Below are 13,136 nucleotides of genomic sequence, written 5' to 3' on the forward strand. Positions count from 1 at the left end.
ACTGGAAACAGACTGCGGGCACCTAAAATTGAACAACTCCCCTCTGGTCGCAAATCAAAACCTCGTCGGGCAATTATTGGATTTACAAAATTATTTTATGAAAGCCGTTTACGCTTGAGGTCCATATAAAATATTTTTTCTTGGTCAAATGAGCAAAAATTATTTGGGATTCGAGTTATTTGTAGATAAAATTTGGCTGAATGTATATTTCTACTTTCTTTTTATGTCTCCGTAATCATCTTATCGTATCTTATCTTATCTTATCTTAGGGGTGGGGGTGCCAGTTAATGCCTGGCTGACACTTCGACCATTCCTGATCCTTTGTGTCACCCCCTCCTTTGCTGCTCTAGACGTTGGGGGGCAGGGCAAAACTTATCAGTTTTGCTATGCACCCCACCGGAAGCAGCCTGTAGTCTTGTGGTTTAGGGTAACCGCATCCTAGAAGATCCATTCTTTTCCTTCCTAAAGCATCACACTCGCACAGTATGTGTTTCATGGTTTCTGCTTCTTCATTGCAGTGCCTGCATTTAGGGTCATCTATGGCACCTATTTTATTCTAATTCTCCGTAATCATACTTGTTATTATGTTTATGCAGAACTAACTTTTGACCGCGGTCTCGCCCACTTAGAACGACATCCTGTGGTTAAAGATATCCTGCAGTTTACCTCAGACTAGAGCATGCCGATTTCCATCAAAATCCATTAGCAAGATCGATATATTAGGTCGGGGAAAAAGTCTTTTCGCATTATAGTATAGTATGAACTTGTAATAAAATCTCTTTGGCTTCAAGAATTACAAATGAGTACACGGTTCATTACGTTTCTTTCAGTGAGCTCGTGAGGTACCCAAACATCGAGCTTTATTGTGTAGAGAAAAGATTTTATTACAAGTTCATACATACTATAATGCGAAAAGACTTTTTCCCCGACCTAATATTTATCAGGTAGAAAGTAAATAAATAGTGTAGGTATGCAACTATTATTATCAACAAAGGTTAAAGTAAAACCCAGGTTCAACGTGCCAAATAGGCATGTATAGCGACAGGATCGATAAAGGTTATACAAAGATCCGGTATCATAAACATGCCGTTCGCCGGTACAGGACGAGCCTAACGCCATTAACTGAGCTCAGTTTCAGTTGCAAACTATAACTGGGCATTTTTCAGGCCCCTAGAAGCTTAAATGGGTTCGGGTCACGGCAGTGCCTGCGAGGCCGAGGAGATGGATTTCATAGCTGTTTCTAAAGCGTACGAAATCCAGTTCTAGATATATCTGTTGCCTGCTATCATTGAACTCTAATTTTAAAAGTATTTTTCCTTACTTCTTACTTACAAAATTACTACAAATATCATTCCCAGAACATCCAGAACGTATTTAAAAAACGAACGAAGAACGTATCGTCTTCAAAACTTAAAATAAATGAGGTATCATAGTCACAGTAAGCGAAACGTTTTAATAATATTTTAAATTATTTCGCGTGCAATTTCATCGTATTCTCTGTAAATAAACGTTACCATAATAAAACAATTATACCCCTGAAAGCCTCAGGAAGCGAGTCGAAAATTAATAAATAATTACTCCAATATGATTTTCGCGGTATTAATGTATCAGCGAGTTAAAAACCGGCGCTGACCGTATCGCTAACGTAGCGTATCAAGTTATTTCTGTAGTGCAATTCCAATTACTGCAGATGCATAAATTTTATTTGTATCGTGGTAACAACCTCCCCCGTAGTTATCCGTCTGCATGGGATTGTAACTACGTATACCCGGAAAATAATTAAAACGAGTTTTCATTCTTGTATACGCTGATGGAAATAAATGTTAACATGTCAATGCAGTTCACAGACTATGAATGTTTATGTGTGTGCGTGATATAGGGTGAGCTGAAGGGTTATTAAATTGCATGTGTGTCACATCGTTATGCTATTATTCTGAAAGAAAAAATTGTGTTGTTTAAGTTATAAGCAACTTTTGCAACATATTTTATTATTTATTTAAAGTGCATTTCGGTGCGTGTGTGCGTGCTTAAGGTATGTACTACAAAGCTACAATAGAATACATTACTATGTAAATTTTTGTCAGTATGTTTTGCTTGTATGTAACGAATAGCAGGTATGCATAATAGGTACTTATTTTATTTTTAGGCTTTCATCGCCCCTCATATGCCCACTAAGTAGAGATGAAAACATTTTTTCACGCACCCCATCGAGCGGGGAATCATTGAATAAGCCTTTGAATCATGTCGCAGTTTCCTTCATGAGTCTTCATTTAAAAGCGCCTGAAATGAAATATTAAGCTTGAATATTTTTACATGGATGTGTGTGTACTCAGCCCTTTTTTATACATATCGAATATATTTGCTATCTCTGACATGCAGTTTTACCTGAGTTTCAAAACTACTCTGCTTTTTAGAGTGTCAATTAATATTTTTATATAATCATATTATTGTCAAAGCTTGTTGCATTGTTGTTATTTTTAATGAGAGTCTAGTCGGGTAAAGATTAAGGTCACCAAACGCAAACTAAAATCAAAGTATGTTTGCTAATTTGAAGTTTTAGCGTTAATCGTATAAGTATATAGAAGATAGTATAATATTCTATTTAGGTGTAACCTGATAGTTACCAAACACCGTAGTACCTATCCTAAAAGGACATCAATCCAATTAACCCTAGTTAGGCCGTGTTAGTTACAACCAGATCGTTTCAAAGCCTAATAACCACAGATTCAAAGATATCATATGACAATTCTAATAACTAAGTAATACTTTGATACTATTTTACAAAAAGAGCAATATTTTTATCACACGTTCAAAGTATTAGGTAATCTTAGACACGAGAGAAGCATTTAAACTAATATAAATAAAATAACAAGAAAAATCTTTCCACGTGCCTCAATCAAACGCTACTCCGAGTACTCAGTAGGTGTTTGGTAATAAGTCGGTTTTGCCGTAATATATGGCTGTCAATAATAAAACTGTTTCATAAATATTTACAAATAGGAAGCTTAGATACAGTGTCCCTTAAACTTAGCTATTTTCAATTTATGTTTTTCTCTCAATATTTATTTATAGAAATATAAAAAGGAAGGCATAAATATTTCATTTCGTAAATACCCGAGGAGATATCGTAATATCGATAAATAATAACTGTAGATTACTTCCAAGTTTGCTACAATGATAAGCAACTAACTCCAATCTGTTTGTTGCTCTTTCGAATGCAGGGAAAGTTCACGGAAAAGTCTTAATAGATCCCTTGTTATGTAATTACGGAAACAAATATTGCGGAAAACAAGTTGTAAACTAGCAAACAATTATTTGTTGACGGTCAGTTTCGTTTTATTAGTAGAGTCACGAGTAGAAATACGTTTATTCACATCTCTGTAGACATTTATCGTTATATTTATAAAGTGATTGTTATAAGTGTAAATTAGTATTTACTTTTTTGTACAGCTACTACAACTATGGACTGCCAACTTAATAGATCACTCTTGGCATGCACAATTTGTCTAAATAACGATGGCTACGATAGCCTACGATAGCCCACAGCCTGTTTGATACAATTTGTATCAAACAGGCTGTGGGTCACCGATATTCTACATTATTTATTCTACATATTGAATTTGTATATCTCCGCCAGCCGCGAATCTTGCACCCAAGCCTCTCTATTAAGTTGTAGGAGTATAAGTCAGTCTTACCCAAAGGTTTGTTGGTAAATAACATCTTAAGTAAGAAGTAGTTAATAATTTACAGGTTTCATGAGGAATAGGATCAGTAATTAACATAATGGTACATTGCATGTTTTCACAATATTTATTTTTAATAATAATGTAGGAACTTTATGTATATTGTTATGAGAGTTAATAAATACGTTTTTGGCCTTATGATGAATAAAAAATCTACGTCGCTGTGATTTCATTTTTGTTAGAAAAATCTGAATAAACAAATAAAACACACAAGGAAAATATCTTCCCGCCTTTTAGTTGGTTTCCTCCGTATTGTATGTGTAGTGACGTCACAACACCCCTTGCTTTGCCCTTTTCGTACCAGTAGAGCATAGATATATGGCAAAAAATATCAAATATGTCGAAGTAATGCTTTATAGGATAACGCAAACGTAAGTATAAAGGTTTGCACTAATTTTAATGAATGAGGTCTCTATAGACTCGTGTGAACCCGGAATATACAGGAACGTAAAAAAGGCGGGCACTGAAAAATATATAAAATGACGTCATTTGTCAGGCCTTCGAAAACTGTACTAGGCTTCAAAGACTGATATCCAGCCTATTCCTAATATACAAATGGACGTAAATAGACTATTTTGTTAAATATACGCGTCCTCGTATAAGGTTTTAAACTCGGATTGTCTTGATGAAACTAGTTACCTCCATGACATAAACTTATTAAAGTAGAAAAGTATGTATATGTAATGACAAAAGTGGTAGAAAATTTTAAAATTCTCCTTTGTTGTGTTTATACTATAGTTAACAAAAATATTTGGGATCCGTGCACTGAAACACTCTCAAGAATTCACCTTGTATCAAAATTATGACAACTACAATAAAAAGGTAGAGTTTGCTAAAGTTCAGTGACTTTTGTTAATTACCGTACCTAATATAAAATCAGTTTATCTAACAGCTGCTTCAACTACTTCTAGAGGTATAATGAAAGTAGCAACTATCTGATTATGGAAATTGGATACCTATCAGACAAACTATTTAATAGGTAGATAAGTGGCGTATAATGCATATACTTTGTTACGCAATATACAAGTGTTGTCAGATTTTTTCACTTTGTCAGAGTGAAACAATAAAGGTCAACATCCCTAGACAAATAACTTTTACCTCGTAGCTAATACAATGATAAACAATACATAGTATTCTAGCCAGACTGTGTAAGAACTGATGCCCGGTAGCCGTCATGCATCGTTATTGGCCGATCATGCTAGAATCGTTTGCAACATCAGATTGCTTCTGATACTAATACGTTCAAGCTATGCAAACAATGTTAGCTGTATGGTAGATCAATCAAAACGTGTTAGAGAAACTGTGTTTATGTATGCTAAGATATAGAAGACATTATTCTGATATTTTGATCCTATTCACTATTCACTTATTATATCTTGACATGAAAATGTTTAGTAAATACTTATTAAAGAATATAGCCACCAAAAGTTAGATTGTTGTGAAAACGCTAAATAACTTTCAGTTAAAATAACTTAATTGTATGAGAAAAACTACTGCATAGCCTTTGAGGATAAATTCCAGGGTCAAATTTTACTGCCAAAAAGATGCAAAAGGTGGTTTGTCGTAAAGAATTGATGGAAAATATAAAGTTGGCCCTGAAAAAATACAAAAGCTAACCAGATTTACTTCCGAAACTATTAAAGTGTAATAAATAGTTGCAGTATACTAAGTTCATCGAATGTGGCCGTTACTAGATAATTCTATCTTCATTACTTACAGAAACACATAATGTAAGTAAACGGGGAGAGGAATCGCAATAAAAATCGTAATGATACCGCAATAACGAACTCACGATAACTGCCGAAAGGAATTGATAAGGAAAATATAGGGAGCGTTACGTATGGGTACCACATGCTACGAAGAGCCCTTATTGGATGGAGCGTGTTGCCTTAAAAGATTCATGGAGCCCTATAGATAGAAATGTTTCTGTATTTAAATATTCTGACGAAAAACGGAATGAAGGATGCGAGGGTGAAGACATGTAGCACATGCATATTGAATTCCAAATCTCGAACATCCCTCTGTATTACCCAACCGTATTAGCTATAATGTATGCAATCCTCGATGTTTTGTTTTTGCTATCCCACCCGATTCAAAACTATTTGTAGGGCTATGTCGATAGAAACTTCTTATACACGCGTAAAAGGATCTACCAAGAGCATGATTTTGTTTTAGGAATACGCATGAATCCTTGAGTTGACCTTTAGTTTTTAACATGTCTCCGCGTTACAATTTCTTAGCAAAATTTTGTCTTGTAAGCTATTTTAAAAAACGTACAAGTTCGCCACGTGTACCCAAGTATCGGTGCTCGTACAAAAACGCTAACTTGGAATTTCTTTAAAGCTTATTCGGAGGTAAGTTTTCCAAGGACGTCTTAAGACAAAACAATCGCAACGACGACTTTCGTATTGTTTTGTCAGGATAGGAATTGTTGTAGAGCAGTTATCCTAGTTGTAGAATAGCAAGAAGTGACAGCCAGGCCTCTTGTAACTTTGTATAAGGAATATCAGCGAAAACAGTGGAGCGTCATTTTTTGTTATTCATCGACAGTTCATTCATCTCGAGTGAAACATTGACAGACCCATTATAAGTACGAACAATGGCAGCGGCACCATACAAATTTGTAGGGACCGTTTTTCATAATACGCTGCTAAAGTGGCGAATAGCTCCGATAATACACCGTTTATTGCCTCAAATTTGTATTCAATCTTCAATAGTTACATTCACTATAAAATTGTCATATGCGGCGTGAGGTTCTCCTTACAGTGAGGTGTTCTAAAACATTTAATTTTGCTAAGCCTATTGTCAGCTTCGTTAATTTATATGAGGCACGAATAAATTATTTTACCTACATAAGTTATAAAGCCACAAAATAGTTATATAAACAGTGTCACTGATATGAAAACGAAATAATCAACAACGCGGTTTAATATCGTCACGAGACCGACCTCTTTCGACCCTTCCATTATTTATATCCGAGATAATAATCGAAGTAAATGTTCTGCTATAAACATATTATTATTATTATTTTGTCCACCTCTAAAATGTAAACACTATATACGAGTAAATATTTATTCAATAGCACAACCAAAAATCCGTAAATATTTGTATCATAAATACAATTAACAACTTTCAAAACATTATGATAAGTAGAATGTTAGTGAAAAATAAAGAAAAACTTGCAATAATAAACCAAAAATATTTATGAATACATCGAAAAGTAAAGTTTTGTGCTAATCTTTTATTTACTAAACAAATAAAAACTATTAAGAAACAAAAGCCGATTAAAGTAGGATTGCATGCATTACCTCGTGACGGTGCTGCAGCGTCGGAAGCCACCACCCGCGGATATTATTTTGTTGCAACACGAGAGGGCGCGAGGGAGACGGCGAGAAAAGCTCCTTAACAACTTTTTAAAGGGAGCACTCGGATGGAGCGAGCGCAGCGCGAGCCGCGGGTACCGGCGATTCATTAAGTACGAGCGTGGAGGCTGCGATGGGCGAGCGCCCCGCGCCTCGACCCGCCGAGCGAGCGCCGCGCGCATGTGCCCGCCCGCCCTCCAATCGCGGCCCTGTTGCTTCTGACGGCCGCGCAACGTCAAAACGTAAACGCTATGAATACGTTTAATCGCCGCTGAATCTTCCGACAATCGCGATCATCTACGTTTAGATTAGGACAACTTTTGCGGGCCGCGACAGATGCATTGTGTTGGCGCCGAGACGCTACTCCGCTCGACTGGCCAAGACGTTTGCCTCACAATTGAGATACGTCTCTTTAAAGCAATTAGACCATAAAACATTTGGCAAACAAAGTGGAGTTTAAAATTCCAATTTATTTCCTAATGAATACATGTTCATTTAATGGAAGCAAGAGATTATTTAAATTTAAATTACACCCGCATTCTTGCACCTTTAAATTACCCAGACAACGATTTAAATCTTCTAAAGCGAGTCTAAGCTCGGGCCACTTAAAAAACATAAAACCCGCTCTCGGTGCCTAACTGTAACCCGCTGAACCTCCATCAGAGACGAACAAGCTAAATCTAAATCCCTTAAATACGTTACCCAGATATTTATGGCAGGGCTAATAGCATCAGTTAAGCCGAAGACCAGGCGTTCCTACCAACGATATTTTTGAAGATAAATGCAAAACGGCTCAGTTTCTTCGCAAGTGCCTAATCCTGCATAATTAGTAGTAATTGACAAACGAAGGGACAAATTTTCAAGTCTACAAAGTTTTGTTGAAATAATAAAAATAATAACTTATCTAAAATATTTATATTACAAATGGTGTATCAGCTATATTATTATAATTGTTGATCATTCTTTTAGTTCGTCTTAATTATAAGCTCCCCGCTGTCTTTTCTTTAGGAAAAATAATCAGATGAATGAATACTCTTGAGCATTCCAGACTCGTCCTTTGAGAAAAGATTTCTGAGATAAAGAGAAATGTGTACCTACACAAAAAGTATGATGCCGAATAAAACGATTCAAAAGAATTCTTTACACATTACTTATAATACAAAACAAGTATTATAGAAGGAATAAATTTATTAAGAAAACACAATTCTCTATTATGAAAGGTGTTTTGATTCCGATACTCTACTTCTTGTGGGTATTACTTAGTTGACTTTAGAACTCAATGCAATGACTAGAATAAAAACTTAGCTTTATAAGAAAGCAAGTTTTTTTTTGAGTATTTAATTAAATTTAAGAAAGTAATAGCACAAAATCATGTCTATAAATATAATATTTGTTTTGTCACATTTTATATTCTAGACAGTTTATTAAAATTCTCGAGTCTATCTAAAATCATATAAAATCGATACAGGATAAAAGATGTCTCTTGATTTCCACATTAATCTTTGTCAAAACCGGACAAATTGAAAATCGTTAGCTCATACAAATTGGTATCAGCAGCATCACAAACCAAGATATGACAAAGTTTAGACCTTCGTTTCTACAGCTTATTTTTTTTCATGAATTCTATTGCATATATAAAATCAACTTTTTTCAAGGTAATCAATCGTGACAGAATACGTAATACCATGTTACATTTACAGTGTTTGCAGATCACATAATACCTATTAAAATAACAACTCACGATACTATATAAAATAAGAGTTTTCGTCTGCTTGCAAATAATACGGCAAAAACAATAACTGTCGCTCGTAAATAATTTGATTGTGTATTTATAAATTCAAGAAAACTGTAACCACCTATTTGAAGCACAAAGCAATAAAACGTTTGAACCCAATTTGACTGGAGTCATATTTCACAGCAACGCCGCAACTCGCAAAATAATTTGCGACCCGAAATCTAAAGGCTTTGTAAGAAATTCAGAAGCCTTTCATTTTCAATATATGATATTCGCACATTCGTATCTTGATTTTCTTGAAAAGCAATTTTCATGTTCAATATAATATTTGCCAAACATTATATCAATAAGGTACCGATGTGGTTACCCGCGTACCACGAAATGAAATCACGTAACTTATTATTTAGTTTGTAATATATATCTTAACATTGTGTCACAGAACAAATAAATCCTATTTCTACTTAATTGGCACCAAATTATTTGCTTACATAAATATCTGTTTACTACTTTCGCTCTTACATTGAATGAACCGAACTAAAGACATTAAAAGGGTCGGCCGTACGCACAGGTGTGTAAAATCAAATGTAGACATCTAAATATCTATTGGGTCGAAACACATTTACTTAATCCCCCGTGCTTAACGGCTGTACGTACTATACTAATCACCCATACTGTTATACCTAATTAAATTAATCGCATAATCTGCGACAGATAATGTCGCATTACCATTCCTCACTTTCCAAGTCCCGAATTCGTTTACGTATTCTTTTCTTTAAGGAAGATATTTTCGAACCCTCGCTGTTTAGGAAATACGGGGCCGGAACTCGTAAACGTAAATTTGTTCGTAAGCGGGTGAATGGTTTAAACGTAGGCCGTCACATATTTAGAAAGGTGCAGAGCTTTAGAAACTCCATCAAGGCACAAAGCCACGGGAAATCGCACTCACCGAACCATTCCGCGTCTACCTGCGGTAATTTGTACTTTGACTTCAGGAATTGAATCTCTCGGCAAATAGTTAAACACTAAACCCCGCTGAGAAATTAATTCACTTCATCCTGATTGTACGAGAAACAGTTCGATGAGGTACCGGTAAACGACTTTGACTTTATGAAGACACCGGATTGTGGGTACAAACTAAAGCGATTAGGAATAGATCGACGTGTTTGAAGTCGTTACTGCAAGATAGCAGAGCAACGTTTCGATATAATTTTTTACCGGAATGTGAGAGCGGACATTGGAAAGGGACCAATAAAATATGCAGATTTGACTGCGGCCGTATTTTTCTCGGTGTAATCTGCATTATTCAGGCTTTGTCACGAACTTCGACAGTTTAACAGCGTTTATCTCTCGCCTTGCAAATTGAGCTACGACTTTAAGACAAACGGGAGTCACTTTCATTATCATAATGGACCTCGGCCGATTCTTTGTTGGTGAGCCGAGGATGGATTCTAGTTGACATTTTACTAGAGGTAGATTTTCCGTTTTTACCTGGTTTTATTTAATTTCTTTGGGTCGTCTGTGTTTACAGTTGTAGTTAACTTATTATGTGTACATCTTTAACAATGTTTATTAGAGTCATATTAGTCAATATTTTATATTAACTTATGTTACAGTCACCTGTATTAATACAGGTGACTGTTTTATTTAGATAACAATTAAAAACACATCTGCATCGATAGCGGTAGAGCAAACTGTAAAATAACTATGAAAGGCAGAACGTATAGGCCGTGCCGTTTCAGAAATGACGCCATACACGTTTTACCGATAAAGCTCCATCGTGGTCGAAGTAAGTAGTAATTTAGCCATGTGGCCAAGCTTCCTGCTCTAACGGCAAGGAACGGGCGAGTGTCCACTAGACCAAAACTAATCGCTGATAGAGTGGTACGCGCTTGCCAACGATTGGACTATTGATTCGCTACCATCCTACAGGCCAACACATAAACATAGCTACATAATATGGCAGGAAGCCATAAATTGATGACTTCATTTGTATACGAATTGTGTGCCTAATGTTGTGTATGCAAGTATCCGGGAACTGGCCATTTTTGTTAAAATAGGAGTTCATTATTGTGTTGCGTCATAATTTATTTCATCACTAACATTAAAACAAAGTGCTTTTACTGCAGCAGTTGTCGGCTCGAACGAGATAAACTCAAAAGGCTGATAGGTAATAATAATTTTGTGTAAATAAGGCAAAATTACTCTGTTGAAAATGTCGGAAAGAAATAAAAATCATTCTTCAAATTCAGATCTGTCGGTTTCCACTGTATCTTCATATTTTACATTTAGAAGCTTCAATTACCGTTCCTTATTTCAAAAACAAAAACTCATCAAGTAGTTGTCAAATGTCTATTTAAATACTTTGATTACAATTAGTATCAGTGAACTGCGATGTGCATCTTCACAATATACATAAGTGGAGTATACTTACATAAGCTAATATATTTAGTAAAATCAAACATGTAGGCCGAGGCCCGAAGCGTTATTAGAAGGGCCAGTTCGGCGGGCTAATAGTCGATGGCTCGTGCCTATGCACGGTAGAGCGTCCGAGCGATTTATGACGACTGCGGCCGCCCTTCGTATGCACGCTAAACCGATACGTCCACACTACGCCCTCGGCAATCTCTAGCTATGTTTTGTTTGTTAGACTGACATGGTGAGCTGAACACTGTTCCTTCAGTATATTGGATTTGGTTTGCCGTGGACAGGCCTAAATACTAGAAATGCGGTATTTGTATTTTGAGTAGAGCAGAACTCCACTATAAATGCTCTGCAGTGAATGCTCAACTCACAAAAAATAACAGATTTTGGCATAATACATTATATATGTATGTATAATTATACCTTTAATTTCCTAAAGCCTGATGTTCTACCGTTATAATAATCCAAAATGCACTTTCCTCTAGTTTCGTCTTAAATTCCAAAAGTTGCAAACGATCATAATCTGTGTTAGGAACCTCGCTGGTAAGGCGATTATTCACTGATGAATTTTACTCTATAGAACAGTAGTTATAGAAGCAAATAGCAAAGTTTGTTCCACTCACCTTATAAATCCAATAGTTCACTATTTATGCTAATAGTTAGAACCTACTTTTAACAAAGAGAACTAAATTTTTCAACCGATCTTTGCGATTACCAACAACGTACTGTCCGCGCGTCACATATGAAAATTGTGTGGATGTTTTTGCGCAAACAGTAGGTCAATTGTGACTGGACGCATTCAAGGTTAAAGTAGTTACTGGCGCATAATATTGGTATAGACATGACGGCCAGTGTAAGCGTCTGATATACCGATGGATCAAAAGGAAGAAACCGGAAAATATGAGTTGTACTAACGGAACAAGAAAAATAGCTCAGACTTAATGCTTTAGGAAGGAAAACTATAGTAAGCTCGCTAACAACAATTTGCTACCGGTAAATATAACGTGTGAAGCAGAAACATCTCCGGTTAAAAAGGCCGAAATGTCAGAAAAAAATATCGTAACTTTAAATATTTTAACGAATTTAATAGCTGTTTTAGTTGCAATATCAATAATTTTACAAAACCGATATGTCGTTTCATCGCCATAAAACATACAAGAGTCATCGTTACTCTTGCACTAGTAGATATAAGTTAAATCCGTCCTATTTGTGGGGCAATTTATATCACAAAGACTCTCGATCAACAATTCAAATAGTTTAACACTCGCTGATTGCTAAATTGACCTATCCATCACTGCGACAAATGGTATACAATGAGACGGTTTTATTGGCGATGCTTTGAACAGCAATGTTAACGGTAGTTCAAAGTTTCATGGTTAAACTATTGCGCATCGGTATTGCATTACCAAATGAAACATGCTATAGGAAATATGAGAAGACCTCACTTGCAATATAGATGTCAACGTTAAGACAAACTCTGAGCAGATTTAAAAATTTCGTAATTGTTAGTTAGCATTTCATGCGACAACCTTTTGCGCACTCGCTTCTGTAATAACATAAACTTTTTATTACAAAAGTTCTCTCAAAATAAACTGTTAAATATTAAAATATAATCGAGATGCAACTGTTATAGTCAGATATTTACTACAGTACACTGTACACTACTCTATCTTTCAAAAGACTTAATTTATTTATTACCGCCTTACATTAACAGTTTATACTAAGCATGTAAGTTATAGGTACATTAAAATTTAAATTAATTATAGAACATTGTTAGATAACAAACATTAACATTATCAAAATAATAATAATCAAAAAATAATACTTAACAAAACAAACATATGACAAAGAAAACCGGCAGACATGAACGACACA

General features: G+C 35.5%; 1 protein-coding gene across 2 annotated transcripts in view; it reads right to left on the bottom strand.

The window, feature by feature from the left end:
* LOC142976666 (lachesin-like) overlaps positions 1–12,003 on the bottom strand; it is a 58,040-nt gene extending 46,037 nt beyond the window's left edge. The window contains exon 1 of one of the 2 annotated variants that reach the window (XM_076120159.1): positions 11,885–12,003. The gene's annotated coding sequence lies outside the window, so the exon portion shown is untranslated. Of the gene's footprint in view, positions 1–7,051; positions 7,307–11,884 lie in introns of those variants that run through there. The other variant, XM_076120160.1, reaches the window with a different exon arrangement.
* Positions 12,004–13,136: the final 1,133 nt, after the last annotated feature.

Source organism: Anticarsia gemmatalis, chromosome 11, assembly GCF_050436995.1.
Source record: "Anticarsia gemmatalis isolate Benzon Research Colony breed Stoneville strain chromosome 11, ilAntGemm2 primary, whole genome shotgun sequence".
Classification (NCBI taxonomy): domain Eukaryota; kingdom Metazoa; phylum Arthropoda; class Insecta; order Lepidoptera; family Erebidae; genus Anticarsia; species Anticarsia gemmatalis.